Raw genomic sequence first — 24,064 nt, forward strand, 5'->3', positions numbered from 1 at the left:
ACTTGGATCATTGAGAACTCAAGTGTTACGCCCCGCAATAGATTCGTTCCTGACTTATAGCAAGTTCACAAATACCAGATTTTATGTCTATGCACTGGATAGGTACCGTTCACAAGTACCAAACTTATATCTAATTCTAATTATTCTAAGCTAATCGATAAGCTACATAGTTACCTAGTTGTCCACCCTTGATTTACCTATAGATACCTAGCATGATATTCTAAAAAAATATATATATATATAAAAAAAAAAACCTTAGCATTCTGTTTATGCATTTTTGAACAAAAAAGGGGCCGCTAACATTTTCCCCACATACAAAAATAATTTCCTCAAATATTCAAGTTCGGTTCCTCCAACATTTTCCTAAATACCTACATAGGTGTTCTCAAATATCCAGGTTCGACTGTACAACACACCGTACGATACAAAACCGACGCTCAACTTTCTCCAAGTTCAAACTTTGCATACGAAGCATTTCATTTGAGATTAATGAGGGAGCGCCCTATCTTTTAAAACGTCGAAAAACAAAAGTCATTACAGGACTAACGGCGGCAAGCGAAGGAATTATGACCTTTGGATAGGAGAGCCGAAACTGAAAGCCTTTGCTTTGAACCGTTTTGGACAAAGAGTTTCTATGTACATGGATTGTCAGAGTGTCACATTCTTGATGATCTTGTCTAATCTATTTGCGTTATCGTTATCATCCATGTTTTGTGAGGGTGTTCTTGGTGTCTCCATCCTTTTTGCCCACAGAGCCAAATCACACATCATTAATTTGAATTTGTGGTCAGGGAGAACATGGGGGGTGGGGAACTATGTAGGTATTAGGAAAATTGGGTGGTGGTGGGGGAGGTAGATGAACTGGATGGGGTTGGATAGGTACTACAAGTAGGGAGGGCCATTGGATGGGGGTATGTAGGTGGGTAGGGGACTTGGATGGAGTTAAATATAGGTAAGTAGGGAGGGCAATTGAAATGGGGGTGGATAGGTAGGTGGGGAAATTGGGTGGTGGTGGGGAGGAGGTAGATAGGAAAACTGGATGGGGTTGGATAGGTATTAGGTAGATAACTTTTATGGGGGTAGGTAGGTTCGAGACTTGGATGGAGTGCTGAGGAAATGGGTAGGAAAATTGGGTGGTGTTAGTGGTGGTGGTAGATAGATGGGGAAGTGCACAGTTGTATAAACATGTGGGGCAAAAGGGTGGTTAATGTTGAGACTGTTAGGCCTGGGACTACAGGTTAATATCTATATTAAATAAGGCATTAGACATTTATTGCTGTGGGTCTACTTCTTCATACAGGTTACTTACACCAAGTCTTTAGAGTTTCAAAGGTTTCAGGCCTGCTGCACATTGGAAAGAAGTGTAGGTAGTCGAGGGACTTTGTGTAGCGCGTAGCGCGGAGATGCACGATTCCACCTGAAAATCCAAACCTATGAAAAGAACACAGACCTCTCACACTCTAGGTTAGAGTGGGTTACTTCCTCTGATTTAGGTTGTTGGAACGCTATAGGTATTTTAGTGTCGAGCTTCCTCATGTAGAGTTCAATATTAGAGTTCCGGGACTCAGTCACTCGATTGGGCTTCCAGCACCTTAGTTTTTCTCTCAGTGCAGACTCCAATCGGTGTCCAATTCTCCATCGACTTTAGTCTACTCTAGTGTTGGCACATCTTTAGAGCTGACAACACTAATTTCAGTACGTCAGCGGTCAGAGTTATCCTGTTCTGTTAGATGACATCCCCTGGTGACATTTGCATAGAAGAGACTCCCAGTAACTTCGGGGCAAAAGGGTGGTTAATGTTGAGACTGTTAGGCCTGGGACTACATGTTAATATCAATATTGAATAAGGCGTTAGACATTTATTGCTGGGTCTACTTCTTCATACAGGTTACTTACACCAAGTCTTTAGAGTTTTAAAGGTTTAAGGCCTGCTGCACATTGGAAAGAAGTGGTAGGTAGTCGAGGGACTTTGTGTAGCGCGGAGATGCACGATTCCATCTGAAAATCCAAACCTATGAAAAGAACACAGACCTCTCACACTCTAGGTTAGAGTGGGTTACTTCCTCTGATTTAGGTTGTTGGAACGCTATAGGTATTTTAGTGTCGAGCTTCCTCATATAGAGTTCAATATTAGAGTTCCGGGACTCAGTCACTCGATTGGGCTTCCAGCACCTTAGTTTTTCTCTCAGTGTAGACTCCAATCGGTGTCCAATTCTCGATCGACTTTAGTCTACTCTAGTGTTGGCACATCTTTAGAGCTGACAACACTAGTTTCAGTACGTCAGCGGTCAGAGTTATCCTGTTCTGTTAGATGACATCCCCTGGTGACATTTGCATAGAAGAGACTCCCAGTAACTTCTAACTCTCAGTTCTTAGTGTGACCTCAAACAATTTTATTGTCAATTGAAATTTAAACGATATACAACTCAGACTACTCAGAGTACCTGTGCTGAATTGAATATAATTGAAATCTTCAGCGTGAATAGTTGGCCACAGGATCGCACTCAGCCTCATGAGGCCCGGGGGTAGTTCTAAATGGGCCCCTCTTTGCAAAAATTTTCATTACCAAGGTTCGATTTCGGGACGATAAGACTTCCTTTGTTATACTTAGTTCCTTGTATCAAAACAGTTGGAAAAAAGAAATGTTCCCAAAAGAGGTACATACATTAGTAGGTATAACCCCCCTTTAGAGTCTGGGCCCGGGGCGAATGGGGCCGTATAAACCCTCCCCTTGTGGACGGCCCTGGTTGGCCGTGTGTTGAGGATGACATTTGAAACCAAACGGAATCCTCAATTGTTCATATATCCCCACACGTTATGGCCAATCAAATCCTGAGTTTCATAATAGTTAATGCTCTATTCTCTATAATATCTCTAGTAGCGCGGTCAAACTTTCTTGACTTGGCGGGGCGGAGCGCTACCGCGCTCCTTAATGTATTGTACATTCATGCTTTATGTATGTATTGTATATTAATGCTTTATGTACCATGGTCTATGTATCTATGAAATAACGTTCACTTGTTATGACTATGACACTTGCTGGTGAGAAGTGAAATGGGAATGTGTCTTTTCTGTTTTCAGTTGAGTAGGAAGGTCTCCTTTCAGGTGGTTTGATAAAGGTCATTTTAAGTCACAGTCAACAATCCGCTGCACTGTTGAAGTCTTAGTCCTGCCACACATTGGAAATTGGAAGCGTACTCCAAAGAGAGCGTATTCAAATTCAAACTTCAATTAAGTTAATTATAAACCTACCCTACTTATAATTTTCAAACTCCAAAACAACCCCATCACAATTGCCAATATTAAGTTACCATTGTCACAATGCAATAGATTCTTTAAATGAGACGGATATCAAAAGCTGAACTCCCCCCCCCCCCCCCTTATTTAGATTTAATTCGACACGCTATGAGGCTATTAAATACAACCCCCCAGGGGGCGTAAAACGTGGGGATGGGGGTTCGATTCGAATTCAATTTAGTCCCGGTCGCTTTGCAGTTTCCTAGACGTGCCATTTCCCTCTTTCTGCTTTTCCTCGACCTCTTCTTCCTCCATTCTTCTTCCTCTTCATTCTCCTACTCTTCCTCCATCTACTCTTCTTCCGTGCTCCCCTCCCTTTCCTCTTGTTCTTTTTCCTTCTTCCCTTTTTCTCCCTTTCCTTTTTCAATTCTTCTTCCACCTTTCCCCTCTTCTTCTTCTTCTTCCTCCTTCAATTTTAACTCTTCTTCATCTTACTCCCTCTCTTCCTCTTTATCCTCCTCTTCCTTTTAACCCTCTTGTTCCACCGTCATCATCTTCCTCTACCTCTTCTTCTTCTTCTTCTTCCACCTCTTTCTCCTCTTATACTCTACTTTCTCCCCCTCTTCCTTCTTCCACCTTCATAATTCTCATCTTCCTCCAACTCCTCCATTTCTTCATCCTCCTCCGCCTCCACTTTCTACTTTTCCTCCTCCTCTTTATCCGCCTCCTCCTCCTCCTATTCAATACATGGTTTGCCTCCTCTGGTTCAATATTATACGTTCAATTGAAGTTGAATGTTTGATGTGGTTTAGAGCTGGACTGCACATGTTTGAATAGACGTATATGTACAAGTATAAGTATTCGTATACGTATAAGTATACGTATTAGTATAAGTATAAGTATAAATGGTGCTGCATTTAGATTTTAAGTAGACAATGCTGTATTTAGCATAGACAGAACAGCCCTTCATGGAAGAACGCGGTTTTGTGTCTGTATTTTACTCGGGGTATATTCCTGGATATGATGGTATGTCGCTTTCCACTTAGAAAGCCTAGTTAATAAGTTAGCTTTCTCCTATCCTTTCCTCCTTCTCTCTTCGCTTTCGGGACCATAAGACCTCCGTTGTTACAGTCCCCTCTATCAAACCTGTGTACAAGTATAAGTATACGTATTAGTATAAGTATAAGTATAAATGATGCTGTATTTATATGTTAGATACAGCTGTATTTAGCATAGACAGAACAGCCCTTCATGGAAGAACGCGGTTTTGTGTGTGTATTTTACTCGGGGTATATTCCTGGATATGATTGTATTATGGACATTCCTGCTTTCCAGTTAGAAAGCCTAATAGTTAATGGTTAGCTTTCTCCTATCCTTTCCTCCTTCTCTCTTCGCTTTCGGGACCATAAGACCTCCGTTGTTACAGTCCCCTCTATCAAACCTGTTGTTCTGTCTAAATCAATGAATTGCAACATTTCCTTTGACATGGATGTTCTCGGCTTTCAGGGATTGGTGATGGAGCTTTAGTTTCTGCTGAGTTAGTCAAACCTGTAGAAAGATAGCTGTGCTTTTAAGAAGTATACCCAAGTGAAGTAGATGCAGATCTTCTATTCCTTTTATCCTGGCATTGGTGGACCATCTTTTGGTACTTTTGGTGCGTTCAGATAACTCAACTGAGAACAGAACATTGTTCTATTTTCTCCCAAGATTCGAGCGATGCAGCAATTGCACCATTAGGACTGGTGTCTGCTGAGTTAGTTTTCTCGGTGTTTCTTCTGTGATGAATTGATGAGAAATTGTCAATTTTAATCTTAGAAGTATCTTCTCCAACAGCTTGAATCAGAAATTTTCAATATCATTCCAATTCAGAGTATTCCTTTTGTGCCCAGCAGACTGCCATCCATCCAAATTATTCGAAATACCTACAATGTCGCGCGTCGGTTCTCAATATTTGCCTTACAGTTGGATTGTTTTTTTTTTTTTTTTTTTTTTTTTTTTTTAGGAAAATTTGCAATTTTATTCTTAGAAATTAAAATCAGATAAAAATAAATAAATTGTTCTTATCAAGACAATTTCGATTAAGATGTTTTAAATTGGTGAGCTTTCGATGTCACGATGTCACTTTATTTTATTCTTAGAAGTCCAATCTTCTCCAATAGCTTGAATCAGAAATTTACAATATCATTCCAATTCAGAGTATTCCTTTTGGGCCCATCAGACTGTGAACTGCCACCCATCCAAATTATTCGAAATACCTACAATGTCGCGCGTCGGTTCTAAATATTTGCCTTACCTACTGCTGGATTTTTTTTTTTTTTTTTTTTTTTTTTTCATGTTATTCACACACATCATCGCAGTCAAAACTGTCTTCGCCCAGTGATAAATGAAGTGTTCTAGCATCATAGTCAGGAACTGTTATGAGCCAGGCGTGATCTTGTGTGGAAGGACCCAATGAGAGAATAGTCTTGAGTTCGAGAAAAAGTTGAATGTTTTTCTGTATTTGAGTTCCTGATGGCCTTTGATTGATGAGCCTCATTTGAGGAGTTGTTAAGAACTATAGGTAGTTAGGTCAATGATAGAGGGAACAGATTTGATAGTGAGACCTGTAACGGCTAAGGTCTTTTTGTCCCGTAAATGTGTGGAAGGACCCAATCACCCAATGAGAGAATAGTCTTGAGTTCGAGTCTAAGAAAAAAGTTGAATGTTTTTCTGTATTTGAGTTACCGATCGCTTTTGTTTGATGAGCCTCATTTGAGGAGTTGTTAAGAACTATAGGAGACCTGTAACGGCTAAGGTCGTGTTGTCCCGTAAGCGAAAAGAGAAGGAAGACAGGATAGCAGAAAGCCAGCCGTTCCGAGAACGAACCTTACTTGTTTAGGATAAAATCGGGGTCCTAGCGCTTACAAAGCAGACGGACTACAAAGGCTTCTCATTCGCACTTTTGGCCAGGAAAAACGTTGAGAATGAGAGAAGTTATCTTTGCACATGGAGTAGTACATACCAGATTACCAAGTCGTAGTGCGAAGTCATGGAATACCCCCCTGGGAAAGATCCTGGGCACAATGTCTTCACATGTCATAGTCCTAGTAAAATGTTAACACAATTCATTCATTCAACTGATTTGACAGAGTAAGACTCGTAGAAACAAAGATCTCTTCATTAGCATCAGTTACCAAGTCGTAGTGCGAAGTCATGGAATACCCCCCTGGGAAAGATCCTGGACACAATGTCTTCACATGTCACAGTCCTAGTAAAATGTTAACACAATTCATTCATTCAACTGATTTGACAGAGTAAGACTCGTAGAAACAAAGATCTCTTCATTAGCATCACACCATGTCACGGTTGATGCATCGTTAGGTTTGTATGTAGGTAAAGTGTAATGATGATGTGGTATCATGTTCCTCAATTCACAACTGTTTCATCATTGAATATGAAATATGTACAGTGAAATGAAGTTATGTGGAACAACCAGAACTACAACTGGTCTGTATCCTGCAGGTAGACTAATACTTACCAGACTAGGCACTTACCAGACTTTACGAGTGGTAATTTTCAGCCAAGAGGAATCATGAATGCGATTATGTCTTTGCTATCGAAGAGGGTTTATTGGTAAATTGGAATGCACTTATTGGTACTTCTATGTACGAAGTGTTTCATCATTGAATATGAAATACGTACAGTGAAATGAAGTTATGTGGAACAACCAGAACTACAACTGGTCTGTATCCTGCAGGTAGACAACTTACCAGACTTTACGAGTGGTAATTTTCAGCCACGAGGAATCATGAATGCGATTATGTCTTTGCTATCGAAGAGGGTTTATTGGTAAATTGGAATGCACTTATTGGTACTTCTATGTACTCATAGCAGGCATATTTTGCCTTTAGGAAGTATAGATTTGTTTTTGTTTAGTAAGTCTAAGTAAACTTTAGTTAATAATTGATTTGAGTGCTCATGCTCATATTGTTTCAAAAACTAATGAAGCATTGAAATATTAAATTGTTGTGCTAAAGGGACTACAATGTCCTGTTTTCAGCAGTCTGAAATAAAGCACTAAAGTGCCTATGTAGTTAAGTATAGCTGTAAAGTAGAATTAACTGCTACGATTTGCAGCCTGCAGCACCTATTCGAATTCCAGAAATGCTATTGGACCTTTCTTCAAACATCAGCAAAAGGCTATAACTGTCATTGTAACTTCGATCCATGATGAATGAAAGTAGGTATAGATACAACGTTTTACCAACATGTTATCTACCTTGTAAAGTTTGTATTACTTACCTATTCGTCCTTTTCCTTTCAACCTTTCATTCAACAAGATCAAATTATGAAAATTTCATTGGTATTCTCCAGGAAAACAGAATTGAAGCTACCAAGACTGAAATTTAAGTTCACCCTGTCTCTAAGTGTGTGAAATCTGAATGACACAAGGCAAGTCTAGATCCACAATAATCCACATTGATATATTGAACCAAATCAGTTTAAGTAGCTACAATTAAAACCTCGTTATGATTTTGAAGTTTGGTGTGCAATATGAATATGTGTGATGTAACTCCCAAATCTGCCTATCATGAATTCTGTCAAATCATAAACCAGCTCAAGTGCTTCCATTCAAGTTTTGTTATTGAATGCTTCAGTCAAAATGTTACGAGCATGTTACATTGTGTTTGTTGTTTTTTCATATTTCATTATTATTTTCATTTCTTTTTTCTCAAGAACCTCATTCAGTTTTTGTTTTCGTTTCTTGAATGTCACTTTGACTAATGCTTTTTTATTTTCTTCAGGTTTTTTGACTTCTCCGTGAACTTGGCTTACAGTAGTGATTCGCAAAATGGTTTCCATTTTCCATGAGTTCAGGAAGAACAAATACTGTAGTAGGGTTTTCAAATTTTCCCAAGAAAAGACTCGAGGATTTGTAATCCCTTTCATTTTATCTCCCTAATGTTATAGTATCGATGAATGTTCATAATTAATATGTACTTATTATTATTTTTTTAATTTTTTTTTATTAATATTAGCCTCTACAGTACAATACAAACGCATACTTTGTACTTTTCATCCATTGTTCTTCACTGGAAGAATTTTGGAACCCCTATGTTGGAATGGCCAAATCAATGGAAATCATACATCATATCTCAAGTGTCACTCCCAGACAAATGATGTGCAATCTTGCTGAATTTCTTCAACATACTTGCCTTACATCTGATTTTGACTTAACGTCTTTCGTTCACATTATTTTTTCGACATATTTTCTGACATTTTCTCTTCTTGTTTTTTTCTCTCAGAAATCTTTTTCTGTCAGAAAAATTCTTTTGTTTTTTCACGACGCTGAAAAATCTGCTTTGAGAACATCTAAAAATAGCAGATGAAACAATTCAGAATGTGGCAAATTTTGCAACATTTTGACGTGGAAATTCCTCTGCGTGGACTGTTGGCAGAATGATTCATCTGATAAATATATGACAAGTTCAAAACTCTTCGGACTTACAGCTCATGACCTCCCTACTCTGGAAGGTCATCGGCATCAGTGTCATCACAATATGAGCTGTCCAAAGAGAAATCAACCCTGGGAAAAAGAACATAACGGGACACAAAGGATTTGAAAGATTAACTTGAATATGCACCTATTTTATTGAAAATAATATCTACTTTCCTAAATATTGGGACAAAGAATGTGAAAAGAGCACTTGGGCATTTTTTAGTTCAAATGAAATGACTGTAACCCTTGTTGATAGTGAGGCGTTGCTGCTACATTTGGTCAATATTGAAAACCAAAAATAAAGTACCCAGTACACTCCCTAGGAAAGAAGTCAACTGGAATATCTCATAATACGTACCTGATAGCTGAGCACTACTGTACAGACGGTGTTGAAAGTTCACCTGATGTGGGAATCAATGCTCATGGGAAATCAGAAACATTGCACACTGTTCAGAAATTCAGTCGGAATAATTGTTAATTTCAGGTAATGAAATCAATGTGGACAGACCAGTGGTCTATGGATATTTCATTGCAATACTCAACATTGTTCTAAATTGAGTCACTCTGATTTTTATATCTTTATTACAGTTACTAACAGTAGAGTTTTGCGTGAATAGTCTGTTGAAAACTGTTTCAGTCAGTTGTTTTTTGTGGTAATTGAACGCCCAATATCTACTTACGTATTTCAATTCATTTTACTACCTATCTCGTGTACAGTCTCATGTAGACCTTATTTTGACGTATTTTTGTGGTTTATATTGAACTTTGATTGATCAAAAAGCCTTTTCAGATTTCTAGGTTTCTTGTTTCTTGCTTCATCATCAATTCACTTAACTGAAGACTTCTTATCTCCAAGACAGAAAGGTCTCAAGTTTCCACATTTTCATTTCTTACAATTGTTAGTACACTTTGGACTTGCACTTCACATAAATCATTCTCACAGATAAGAATCAAACACATAGACAAACAAATTGAGTCAACAAGCCGCCCACGCGAGGCACTTAATCATAGTGAGAAACTATCTCTCGAGTATCTAGACGCATAAATAGCGGACTGACTACAAGGTGTGGGGAAGAGATATCAAAAAGGCAATGAATAAACCGTTTGATAACTTTATGAATGAGATAACCATTGTAAGACCGAACAGAGTTATGCTACTATGGACCGGATATGTTATGTAGCGAAATGAACGTGGAAAATAAAAGTGATTTCAGAACCCGTGGGCGGCTCAGGATTTCAAGAGAGGGAGAAGGTGTGACTAGGTAATGGCCTATTGAAAGTATACTGGAATGAAGATGTTAGAAGTGAGAATATGAAATAACGAAGAAAAAAGAATAATTTAGTATGAAAGACGTGCGACGAATAGAAAAAAGACAATAGAGAGGGGGAAGTAATGTGCGGTTATGTGCAAATATCTTTCTTTGGAACGAGGATTTCAGAGGAGTAAACAATAGTCATTTTGATAGCACGCCATTAGTTAACTATATACCGATTACAGATCTTTTTATACTGTGGGGAATGCAAATGTCAAAGGGTTCCCAAGTAACATAAATGCAAGCAAAAATTCAAGACAAGACAAACAACATTGTCTTGAGATAACACACGAAAGAAGCTACGAAATTTAACGAAGAAGCTACAAAAGTCAAAAATCGCCTAAAAATTGACAAAATACATGGCCATATACAAAATTTATACCCGTATTATACAAAATTCATGCCCATAATAATTATACAAAGCCGCAATTGGAGCGTGTCTCAATGGACTGAGTTCAGAATCCAAAACAGCCCCGGGCAGACCGCAAGTTCTTTGGCATTGGCTTCGGAAAGAAAGTGATAGTTACAACACAGACTCGAGCCATCATTCGTTTGTTTAGTGCCTTGGACTTGGAACGAGGATTTCAGAGGAGTAAACAATAGTTATTTTGATAGCACGCCATTAGTTAACTATACCGATTGCAGATCTTTTTATATTGTCGGGAATGCAAACGTCAAAGAGTTCCCAAGTAACATAAATGCAAGCAAAAATTCAAGACAAGACAAACAGCATTGTCTTGAGATAACACACGAAGAAGCTACAAAAGTCAAAAATCGCCTACAAATTGACAAAATACATGGCCATATACAAAATTTATACCCGTATTATACAAAATTCATGCCCATAATATACAAAGCCGCAATTGGAGCGTGTCTCAATGGACTGAGTTCAGAATCCAAAACAGCCCCGGGCAGACCAACAACCACACCGCAAGTTCTTTGGCATTGGCTTCGGAAAGAAAGTGATAGTTACAACACAGACTCGAGCCATCATTCGTTTGTTTAGTGCCTTGGAGGACGGGTTATCAGCCAATCTTGCTTTCAAGATCGCCAGCTTTCTTTCTCTACAGGGTGGTTCCTAAATCCGTGGTGACCTTTTGACTGGTCACCAAACTGCGAGTCAGTGGTGATTGGTCAGCTACGAACTCTTTGTGATTCCAACCAATGTTCTCTTTTCGGGTGTTGTCTTTTTTCAATCCGTCTCTTTCACTTCAGGGTCTGAAGTCCATGTCTTTCTGATTTTTCCAGAATTTGTTGTAGCTCTATCTCCCTTCTCAGACAGCATTCTCCCTTCTGTGACAGCGTTCATCCATCTAAATCCCTCTGTTCCTCTATCTTATTCCTGGAACACAACCCAACAGGTATAGCTTATATATAAAATCAAGTTACACCGGTTTCAGGCTTCGCCATATTTATGATACACTTTTATGAAAGAAATTTGCTGACAATTTTGAGCCTTGCTGCTTTCAGTTGACAAAAATAATCAATCTAGTCCGGTCCCCTTTTTATGGAAGGGTCCGTTTCTGGCTTTGTCCCTCAACATACTCTTGAATGCTGATGTCAATCTGGCATTTTATTGCCTAGGATACATTTCTTGCATCGTGTATTGACATTGTGTTCTCATGTTTATGAATTGATTGACATTCCGAAGACAAGTTCAATGAATGTAGGATAATTAGGTATGTAGTTATGTACCATATTGTACCATTGACTTTGTAGCTTTGTACCATAATTATTATTATTATAATCCCTTGATTTTTATGTACAATAAAAATAAATTTGAATTGAATACCACTATTAGGACTAATAGGTAGTTAGATAGGTACGTGTGGTAGGTACTTTGTTGATATTTCTCGGTAGGTATGTTCAGTATATTTATCGATATTTGTAGGTATGCTGGATTTTTTTCTTGATTGATGCTTGAGTAACTGCTGAATTACGATCATACTTCACCTACATACATTGGAAAAAATAGAAAACTAACCATGCATTTTACTATGTTTCTATCTTGTCTTTTCCTGTAGACCAGTGTTCAGTTTACTCTGAAGGCTACCCTTCGCACAGAGTATTGTTTTCTGAGGCACGTATAAATCTACATACATAGGTATGGTCTTAAAAGAGCTAAAAACTCCAATTTCATGAACCAAACTAACATAATAGGCACGTACATAGATATTTAGGGGCTAAAGTCTGTCAGATAATCTACAAAATCGTTTGTACTGGTAGACATTTTAATGACTGACAATCTCGTAAAAATGACTGCTCCAATTTCTGCGTTCCCAAAATTCAAAAGGAACAGTTATATACACTCTTACAATATTATACCTATCTACAAAATCGTTTCTACTGGTAGACATTTTAATGACTGACAATCTCGTAAAAATGACTGCTCCAATTTCTGCGTTCCCAAAATTCAAAAGGAACAGTTATATCACAATAGAGAGGGCGGGTGATGACTGTTATTCCATCAGTCACTCCAAGACACGAGCTGGATTACAGTCATATTATAGTCTTGTCTGATATCAATGCAATGCTGTATCATTAAAATAATAAGAAGTGGTGTCTATCTGGGATCGATCTAATAAAACCCAAACCCAGCCTACCTCAATAATAATAGTAATAATAACAGTCCTTAGGAGTAATATTAATAGTAGCTGGGATCGATCTAATAAAACCCAAACCCAGCCTACCTCAATAATAATAGTAATAATAACAGTCCTTAGGAGTAATATTAATAGTAGTAATAGTAATAATAATCTGAAATTTTTCAGCACGTTACCACATTCTAGAATCTAGAGTGATCTGAATTCAAATGAAAGTTGAGAACTTACCCATACCTATGTACTTACCTAGCTTTATATATATATAGGTACTGTACCTATGTACTTACCTAACTTTATAAATATATAGGTATTGTACCTATGCAATATATCTAGATAGGTACAATAATAATTCAGAACTAATTTTAGGATTTTTTCTCTCTTCTCGTCACAACCGTCGAGAGCGGAACATTTCTCTCCCGCAGTCTCTGCACCCTGTGTATTTCTTATGGAGATTTTAGCGATCAAAAATTGATCATATCTCAGGATCGGTTTAGGTGAAATCACCTACTACATTCTGGGAGATTTGTGAACCACATCTTTCTCACTCCCCATGAGCTCACGTGACGTGATAGTAGTGTGTGTCTACCTTAGCTCACAGAAAAAGCTTTGCAACTTATACAACCTTCAAGACTATAGAATGGAATAAGAAATCCAAAGGAAACTCGCTTTTTCAACAAACCGTATAGCATGTGTACCAAGCCAATAGTCTTCAACTTCTTCACCATAGGACAAGAAAACACCCCAGCCTTTCCCCCCCGTGAAAGTTTCGACGCTTCATGAATTATTATCAAAATGACGCCCCGTAAACCGTCTCTAAAGTCTAAACGACGTGGTAGACCGCAGGCTCTTATACGATGAACCACTTCAAGTTAACGTCATTATAAACTGTTTCCCAGGAAAACTCCCCAAAGTTATTCCGTTGAATCCCGTTGTACGTGTAAAACCTGTAAACTTTGCACAAAGCCTCATATGACACGTGACTTTGCTACTGAACTCAGTGGTGCGAAGGTAGGCATACCAGACGTCCGCTTTTCGGCGGACTTGTCCTCCTTTTTATACGTTTGTCCTCCGTCCACCCGCCTTTTTAAAATATAGCAAAATGTCCGCCTTTTTGAAGTTTCGGCCTTAAAAGCCTAATTTACGTAATGTATCGTTTTCCGTTGAAAAGAGGACGTCAGGACTCGAACTTTTAAAAAACATAAATTTAATTTTTGTGCAATTAAGTACATGTACAATGTATACGTACATTCAGTAGGTACCTATATAAATAGGTGGTAGGTATGTACCTAGGTACACTGTAGGTACATACATAGATTAAAAAAAAAAAAAATCCATGTTACTTATAATTAGGCTTGCCAAATATCCAAAATGTCGATTCGGGACGCAAATCCGCGAACATAATCGCTCCATGTTACTTATAATTAGGCTTGCCAAATATCCAAAATGTCGATTCGGGACGCAAATCCGCGAACATAATCGCAAATGTGAACTGTGAATGAGTGAATGGATCTTGTTCTTATAATATAAGATATCTAGATAGGTAGGTACAATAATAATTCAGAACTAATTTTAGGATTTTTACTTTTTTTTCTCTCTTCTCGTCACAACCATTATTTTGTAAAAAGTTATCATTGTATAATATTGCACACAGGCATTGTTACAGGGTGACTGATGCATGAGGATACAATAAGGAACCTCCAACCTTGTGCAGTAATCAGTGGTTACCGTACCTATTGTACTTCAGGTGTTGGGGTTTGAAGGTCTGTGCATTCGAGTCCAAGTCATGAAAACTATCGAGATGTATTAATTGGGGAACGACATGAACATAGTTTAAAATGACAATTAGTTTTGGCACATCCACCAAGCAAAAAAAAAAAAAAAACGTCCGATTTTCACCGGGACACCCTGTATTATATGCCAGATATAACTCTGAAATTTTGAATTAGCCAGATAGTCTGACAAAATCAAATGCGATCTCAAAGCTGTTATAATCCAACAACAGTTAACCAATGCAATACGACCGCTATCAAATCTTTGAATCAGGAAAAGAAATGTGCTATGAATACGAAAGAAGTTAAATAATAAGTTATACCTTCCTACCTACATAACTATGTACCTATCGATCTTTTGGAGATGCTGACGAAATCAAAGGACTCGAACGTCAAATCAGGAGGTTCCAAGCTATGGCTTTCTCGCAATTGTCGCTGAAATATCAATGAGGCCACCCATTCAGGTGTAGGTGTCTCCATGGTGTTTTATTAGTGTTTCATCGACTATTCTATTTTCATTTCCATCGCTCTGAGAACTTCTGAGCTTACTGTACAAGGGTACACCTTACCTAAATCGCCTTGAATGTCCGAGTAGTGCTTTTAACAATTATTTCACAATTAAAAAACTGCTAATTACCAGCACCCTAGCTAGATTTATGACTATTTACTAATTTTAGACATTTATAGTATTTAGTCCAACTTACAGACCAAGCAAGATTTATGAGGTCCCTTCATATTACCGGACATATCTCGCTCGAAATTCCCTTACATGGAAAACTCAAGTTTCAAACACACTATTTTTTTTCCACTAAGTATTCTAGTGTCTAAATAGTCACTAAGTGACTTTTATCCCGCTTGGAGCTTAGATCATTAGGGAGTTATATACGACACCTCTGTCGGGTAAAATAGACACTAAACGGGGACATTTGAATGACAAATAAGGACATGGGGGGGGGGGTCTTGAATTATAGTTATACGTTTTGAAACAGATCTGCTTTGATTACTGCACATTCATAGTGGACTTAATTAGGGTTAAATATTACGGATAAACAATTAAGAGTAATTAGACGTAGCGAAGGTGGTAGCTAGGTATTACCTGTACTTAGGGACTTGGGAAGGTACAAATTATGTCTTGCCAAAAGGCACAGCGGGAAGGAATTAGACCTTATTGGGATATTGGTTATTAGCTGATTACAGTCACTATACACATTACAAGGATTAGACTTCCTGAGAGTTTATTAGAAGTTTCAATCTAGGTACAGCCAGCCCTAGTCAGCTCGGAGGATAGAGCGTCTGCCACTTTTATGACTTGACTTGGACTCGAACCACCAATTTCCAGATCTGAAGTCCACCTTGCTAACCACGACACCACTGAGGTTGGTTTACAATTTTATTGTGTCCTTAACTCTAACTACACGTATAAAGCTTTCATAATTCATATTGTTCATATATGTACCAACCTATTTACCTATCATCCTAGATAAAAAATAAAAACAATATTAGGTATAGGTATTCATATATGTAAGTATTGTATTTGTTGTATTATTGTATATTTCATTGTATTTATGCATATTGTATGTGTATTTTATTGATTGTTTATCCGAGTTCAAGATCTTTGTCACGACTCTGTGGGTGTCTAGTGTTTTGACTTGGAGCACGAGTCTCCTATAAGAGATCCTTTGATATTCACGATTCAAATGATTGAGGGTACCCACCACTTTGATGAGAATTTGCATAGAAACAACTTTGCACTAGTCTAGGAATTATGATAATCTGTAAATAAAACTAGTCCAAGAATTTTATTATTATTGAACAAACGATGTACATATACGGGTTTCTGGTGTTCTCGTATTGACTCAGCTTCTAAAGGTCCTGAATTCTCGTCCATCTGATGAGGGACTGTACAACTCTGAAAGGGTTTGTCCGATGATAAAATTTGATAGATAAGTTCAAAACAACCCATTAGGGTAATTCTCTCCATTGAATTTTGAACCATAATTATTCCTTATAATTTGAAAGTCTTTTTATCTAACTTTTGACTATAATATCTATTGGGTTAATCTTTGATTTCAGATTTTGGATGTAGTCACGTCCGTTGTCAACATTTGGTAAGTGCTTACAAATTTAATTTAATAAACAGGCCACGGTGCAATGTCCTTTAAGTTTATATACCAAAAATAAATAAATAATAGGTAATAATCGTTCATTCCTCCCATATAGTATAGTATCCATTTAAACATTTCAAACTAATTATAATTACCGGGATCCATTGATAATAAATCTAAATTGTCCATTACCTACATTAAATTTATACCTACACCATCCATTTATATTAAATCTGACGCGAAAATTCATTTATATCAAATCTAACGTGAAAATTCATTCATTAATTTGGTCTAATTTAATTTCCCGTCAGATTTAAAAAAAAAAAAAAAAAAAAAAAAAAAAAAATTTCCAATATTTTTATTTGGGGAAATATATGCATTAATTTATATATATGCATTAATTTATAGTACATACCTTAGTATACCTATGTATTTTTATATTTTATAGGTAGGTAGTTAGTCAGTTTTCTGGGTATTTTATAGAAACCTAAGGTGCATTTTCCTTTTGGGAAACTAACCACTGGCAAACACACCCCTAGTTTGCCTGTCTGTATTCAGTCACTGTACCTACTGTGCTGACACTGCTGACTATACTGGCTAGGTATGTCTTTCTGTATACTCTTTGGATACCAATTTTTTTTCTCTGGAGAAAAGGGCACATTTATATTCTCACTTATATTCCTCTTATACCTCTTTCGAAAAATATCTAAGAAACAAATTGAAAAACAATCACTGAAACACTTCTTTTTTTTCCTCTTCCTTCTTCCTCCTCCCCCTCCTTTTTCTCCTCCTCTTTCTCCTCCTTCTTCTCTTTCTTCGTCTGCTTCTTCTTCTTCTCCTCTTCTTCCTCCTTCTCCTTCTTTTTACTCTTCCCCACTAAATGTCCAACAATGTTTTTCAATGGTGATAATGGTGTTTTTCAATGGTGATAATTTTCAATGGTGATGTCCAAGAATGTTTTTCAATGGTGATACTGCCACATCCACCACCAACATAGCTGAGTACTACTGAGTAGTCATTAGGCGTACGTCTCTGGGATGCAAACGTCAAAGAGTTTCGTATTAACTGAAATGCTAGCCATGCAAGACAAACACGTTTGTCTGAAGATAACGTACGAAATTTAACGAAAGAGCTTCAACTTCTAATAATCGCCTACAAATTGACAAAATCCATGGCCATATATGTATGCATCAAATTTATAAAATTCAATTTTACAACTCTTTCTTTATTCAACTCAGAACGAAAGAGCTTCAACATCTAATAAACGCCTACAAATTGACAAAATCCATGGCCATATATGTATGCATCAAATTTATAAAATTCAATTTTACAACTCTTTCTTTATTCAACTCAAAAGCCATGTTTATTATACCTAGAAGCTTTGACAAAAAAGTTGATACCTGTGTTAGATAGGAGATTTAAAACAAACAAGTACCCTAGGGCAGTGTTTCCCAACCTTTTCTCTACGATCGCCCCCTTTCAGAATTTGTACAGATTATCGGAACTGTGATCGCCCCCCCCCCAACATAAGTACTAATGATTAAGATTTCCAAACGCAAAAAAGACAGACAACCTACTTACATTTTTGCCCCTAGATAGCCATCACCCCCTTTATCGCTCCTTTAATTGATCACCCCCCATATCGCCCCCTAAGGCCTCATCGCCCCCATGAAAAGGGGGCGATATCGCCCAGGTTGGGAAACACTGGATAGTAGACAATCGGAGTTAAATGCATTTCAAACTACATCATGTGTTTCAAAAATCTTTCGCAGTGCCCGGGGACCACCCTGGAACACTACCTTTCGCTCCCCAATAATCCCGGCCCTGTACTCAACACAGAAAAACAAAAATGACCACCAAGGAGTTAAAGAGTTCTTGTCCAAGCTAAATAGTCCACTATCAATTCGTTGGTCAGCCAAGAGTAGTGGAATTAGTGGATTGGGAAGTGTAAGCTAAATAAAAACCGGGTGTTAACATCACACGACTTTCCTTACTGGTTTGATTTTTGTCTGACAAGCCCAAAGCCCGGTTTTGTTGGCTTGTGTACAATGTTAGTCGCATTTTGATTATGAGAAAGTATTGTTTTATGTGGAATTCCTGTTGAGTCCTCTTCGGATTTTTTAAGACTAAAATAACTAAGTAGGTAGGTACTTACTTACATTTTTGCCCCTATTTAGCCATCGCCCCCTTTATCGCTCCTTTTATTGATCGCCCCCCATATCGCCCCCTAAGGCTTCATCGCCCCCATGAAAATCTCCATCGCCCCCAAGGGGGCGATATCGCCCAGGTTGGGAAACACTGCCCTAGGGTACCTATCGTCAAGTTGAAAAGTGTCACCGTATGACTGATAGGCATTCAACAACCCATAGGTTCAAGTTATGGGTAAATTTACATTCTAAATACACAGAATTATAAAAACTACACCTCTAGGTCCCTTGAAAAAAAATATTTTGTAAAAAAAAAAGGAGTAAAAAAGAGACCTTTACCAATATTGCTACTACAAAGCTGACTGACGGCCATTCAATGTTTACTAAAAAAAAAAAAAAAAAAAAAAAAAAAAAAAAAAAAGCGGAAAAAAATTTGTGTAGGTACCTCTACCTACCTATACATATTGAATGTTGACCTAAAATGAGAGAGCCCTGTACAGTGTAAACCCCTTCCTCATGATATAAAATTAATTAGCTAATTGAAATAAAATGGATTATATTGTCCGGTATTGAATAAAAAATAATAGAATTAAATAGTGTTTTATCTGTTTATGCAGTGCACCGTTGCATTTCATGCTGATAAAATTGACTGTAGATAGGTAATACTATTTTTTTTTTTTTTTTAATTTAGATCTATAAAGTTAATAAATAATTTATAGACAAAGGGACAGATAGGTAGACCCTGATTATGTACAAATATATAATTACCTATGTAGATAATGGGACAACCCTTATTGTGAACAAAATAGTCGTTTTGAGGTAGGTACCCATGAGATTGATTCTGAAGTCTGAACCTCTAAATGTCCAACAATGTTTTTCAATGGTGATACTGCCACATCCACCACCAACATAACTGAGTACTACTGAGTAGTCATTAGGCATACGTCTCTGGGATGCAAACGTCAAAGAGTTTCGTATTAACTGAAATGCTAGCCATGCAAGTCTTCTTCTTCTTCCTCTTCTTCTTCTTCTTCTTCTTCTTCTTCTTCTGCATCTGTATTGTTTTCAATATTCTTCAATATTGTTTTTGACTCTTTTGTATACAACTATACAGGGATCATGTTACCGAATTCTTCAGAATCTTCAGCACCTTAAGATTCCACGATTGCTTATTCTATTCTTTATTATACATTCACTGTGTATTTCTAATATTCGTTGGAGATCCTTTCTGTTCCATTTACCGAACTTGTTTTCTTCGAATACTTGGACTTGTTCCATGGAATAGGTCAGGGAGTTACTCAGATTTGTTCCATACAGAGAGAGAGGGGGGGGGGAATGTCTGGATGTCACATGTTGGTTGGTCACATTTATCATCCATGTCTTCTCCAGGTGTGTCCATATAGTCCATTATATGGAGATGGCGAACCACTAGAATCTGACTGGAGTAGAACTAATTGCGGACAACTTATTCGGGAACATGTCAGGTAGAAAAATGTGATGTTCTAATTGCTGATAACTTTCAAAAAGGAACAAATAGGTACTAGTTCCGGCAAAGATGAAATGGATGGGTATTGAAAACGCCAAAATCAAAATAGGTCTACCTAATGCACGAATAAGGATTTTCGATGAGAAATTCGAATATAGGGTTAAGTAAATTTCAGAAAGAATTTTCAACAAATCATTAACAGTACAGCTAAAGTTAGGTGACATACAGAAAGGAATTTTACAAAATTCTCTACTGTCAGCAAATGTGATTATGTACCTTCAAAAGACCGTTCTGTCCGCAATTAGTTTGCATTATAATTGCGGACAACTTATTCGGGAACATGTCAGGTAGAAAAATGTGATGTTCTAATTGCTGATAACTTTCAAAAAAGGAACAAATAGGTACGTACTAGTTCCGGCAAAGATGAAATGGATGGGTATTGAAAACGCCAAAATCAAAATAGGTCTACCTAATGCACGAATAAGGATTTTCGAAGAAGGTATTGGAGCGTATAAAGTGACAATGAATAAATTACAATATGATCGAGAACTAAAAAGGTCTCTAGATTATACAGTATGTAGATATGGGAGAGAGAGAGAGAAAGAGAGAGGGAGACATAGAGAGAGAGGGAGAGAGAGAGAGAGGGAGAGAGAGGAGAGAAGCATGAGGAGGAAGACGAGAAGAGAGAGGTGAAAAAGAGGAGGGAGAGATGAAGGAGAAGAAGTGAGGAAGAGGAGGAAAGAGGGGAGAGAGAGAGAGAGAGAGAGAGAGAGAGCTTCCATATAAAATCGACAGGCGTCCATAAAACAGACCAGCAAAACTTGGAGTCAGCAAAAATTGTAGATAATATATGTAGGTATAGGATATGTTTTATGTGCGAAAACGAATAAGTATTGGTACATATATATGCATTAATTTATAGTACATACCTTAGTATACCTATATATTTTTATATTTTATAGGTAGGTAGGTAGTTAGTTTTCTGGGTATTTCATAGAAACCAGTTAAGTAAATTTCAGAAAGAATTTTCAACAAATCATTAACAGTACAGCTAAAGTTAGGTGACATGCAGAAAGGAATTTTACAAAATTCTCTACTGTCAGCAAATGTGATTATGTACCTTCAAAAGACCGTTCTGTCCGCAATTAGTTTGCATTCAATCTGACACATCTCCTGGTGTCTTTCACTGAAACCCAACACGACGAGTGACCCTGATCTTGTGATCCTCACGAGTATCTTCAGGTATGCCATTCCCTATTCGCTATTCCTACACAATCTGTTTCCATAATGTTTGCATGTATGGCATTTATCTCGCTATGATTCACACATACCATATTGTTGTCGGTTGTATCCATCAGGGTTTATACACAATGCATTTTTGTCTTCTCTACGCCTCCCAGATTCTTCTTCTATTTCTGGTTAATTCTTTTCATCTTCCTTTGGATTTTCTTCTTCTCCTTCTGTATTTTATTTTTCTTCTCTTAATTAGGTATATTATGTAATTTATGTGTAATTTGTTTTCGCATTTTTCTTTATTTCTTGACAAACATTTTGTATTTATGCATGGACATATGTACACAATGCATTTTTGTCTTCTCTACGCCTCCCAGATTCTTCTTCTATTTCTGGTTAATTCTTTTCATCTCCCTTTGGATTTTCTTCTTCTCCTTTTGTATTTTATTTTTCTTCTCTTTAGGTATATTATGTAATTTATGTGTAATTTGTTTTCGCATTTTTCTTTATTTCTTGACAAACATTTTGTATTTATGCATGGACATATTTTGGATTTTCTTCTTCTCCTTCTGTATTTTATTTTTCTTCTCTTAACTAGGTATATTATGTAATTTATGTGTAATTTGTTTTCGCATTTTTCTTTATTTCTTGACAAACATTTTGTATTTATGCATGGACACATTCAGATTCTTCTTTTTGATTAATTTCTTCTCCTACTTTTTCTTCTACTTCTTCTTGTTCTGCTTCTTATTCTCCTCCTTCACCTTTTTCTTCTTCTTCCACTTCTTTTTCTTCTTCTTTTCATTATATTATATTATTCTCCAATTCTTCAAGCAATTTGTATTTCTGCATGACATATTCATGGAGAAATACAAACTAATTGCATCCAGTGTTGTTCGGAATGTATGCATCATTGCTTCACAGTTTCTACGTTGCTCTTTCCTTTTGAAATAGTGCACAGATTCTCATTTCGATTGGAAATGATGTTTTCTTTTCTTGTTTTTCCACTCTCATGTGATCCAATAGTTCTGTATTGTACTTTTTGCATACGTCAATGAACTTATTGCAGCATGACGGAGCTTCAATAACGTGGGATATCTGCTTGTCAGAACGATGCAGGTATAGTTGTACGTAACTTATTAACTACTAAAAATATTACAAACTTTTGAAGAAGGTGATCAACTGATCACAATTTTAATATTGCAAAGTTGGTTTTTTACATCAGCCTCGAATATTTGTCACAGATGAATTAGCAAATTAGCATAGCTTTTAAAATTGAAAATATCCCTCAAATTATTAGTATCAGAAGATATCTATCTAAGATAGATACAATACTTATAAAGACATCTAAGATACCTCATATCACGTATGTATCTACATGTAATCTGTCTCTTATTTAGCCTTCACAATATGAGTCTGTTCTCTATTTTATCAAACAGATGGAACTTTATTCCGAGAACATCCTTTTTTCTTGTTGCAATCAATATGTGATTGGTGTGTGATGCAATTTCATAGTGATTTCCAGCTTGACACCCATTGTATTGGCAATAATCAAGTCATTACTATTTAGCCTTCACAATATGAGTCTATTCTCTATTTTATCAAACAGATGGAACTTTATTCCAAGAACATCCTTTTTTCTTGTTGCAATCAATATGTGATTGGTGTGTGATGCAATTTCATAGTGATTTCCAGCTTGACACCCATTGTATTGGCAATAATCAAGTCATTACTCACCCGTCCACCCGTAATGTAGATAAATATGTTGCACTTGGTAATCTGGCATGCCTACATCAAGGATCAAGGTGTGTAGTACGTGTGGGCAGAGGATGAGTAATCTTGTTGCAATCAATATGTGATTGGTGTGTGATGCAATTTTATAGTGATTTCCAGCTTGACACCCATTATATTGGCAATAATCAAGTCATTACTCACCCGTCCAATAGTCATGTAGATAAATATGTTGCACTTGGTAATCTGGCATGCCTACATCAAGGATCAAGGTGTGTAGTACGTGTGGGCAGAGGATGAGTAATATAAGGATGTGTAGTCTGTGTAGTCCACGACAAATGTGTAGTTCACGTCTATGTTGATACTGGTTGAAGAAATATGAGAGACGTTATGACCGTGTAGAAATAGGATTCGATATTTGTGAGGATCTGACAACCACTTTTGAAGAGTACAAACTACTGACATATTGACCGTGTGCAAATTGATTCGACATTTGTGCTTTCGACAGCCATTTCGATCGGTATAAAATGTCTATGGCAATCAGTTATAGTAATGTAGATAAATATGTTGCACTTGGTAATCTGGCATGCCTACATCAAGGATCAAGGTGTGTAGTACGTGTGGACAGAGGATGAGTAATATAAGGATGTGTAGTCTGTGTAGTCCACGACAAATGTGTAGTTCACGTCCATGTTGATACTGGTTGAAGAAATATGAGAGACGTTATGACCGTGTAGAAATAGGATTCGACATTTGTGAGGATCTGACAACCACTTTTGAAGAGTACAAACTACAGACATATTGACCGTGTGCAAATTGATTCGACATTTGTGCTTTCGACAGCCATTTCGATCGGTATAAAATGTCTATGGCAATCAGTTATTGAAAGCCCATCATGCGAAAGCTTTCAAGAACATTACTATCTGTTGTAAGGCGTTTTAGTATGGAGCGAACTGTAAAA

Source organism: Diaphorina citri, unplaced genomic scaffold, assembly GCF_000475195.1.
Source record: "Diaphorina citri unplaced genomic scaffold, Diaci psyllid genome assembly version 1.1 scaffold1017, whole genome shotgun sequence".
Classification (NCBI taxonomy): domain Eukaryota; kingdom Metazoa; phylum Arthropoda; class Insecta; order Hemiptera; family Psyllidae; genus Diaphorina; species Diaphorina citri.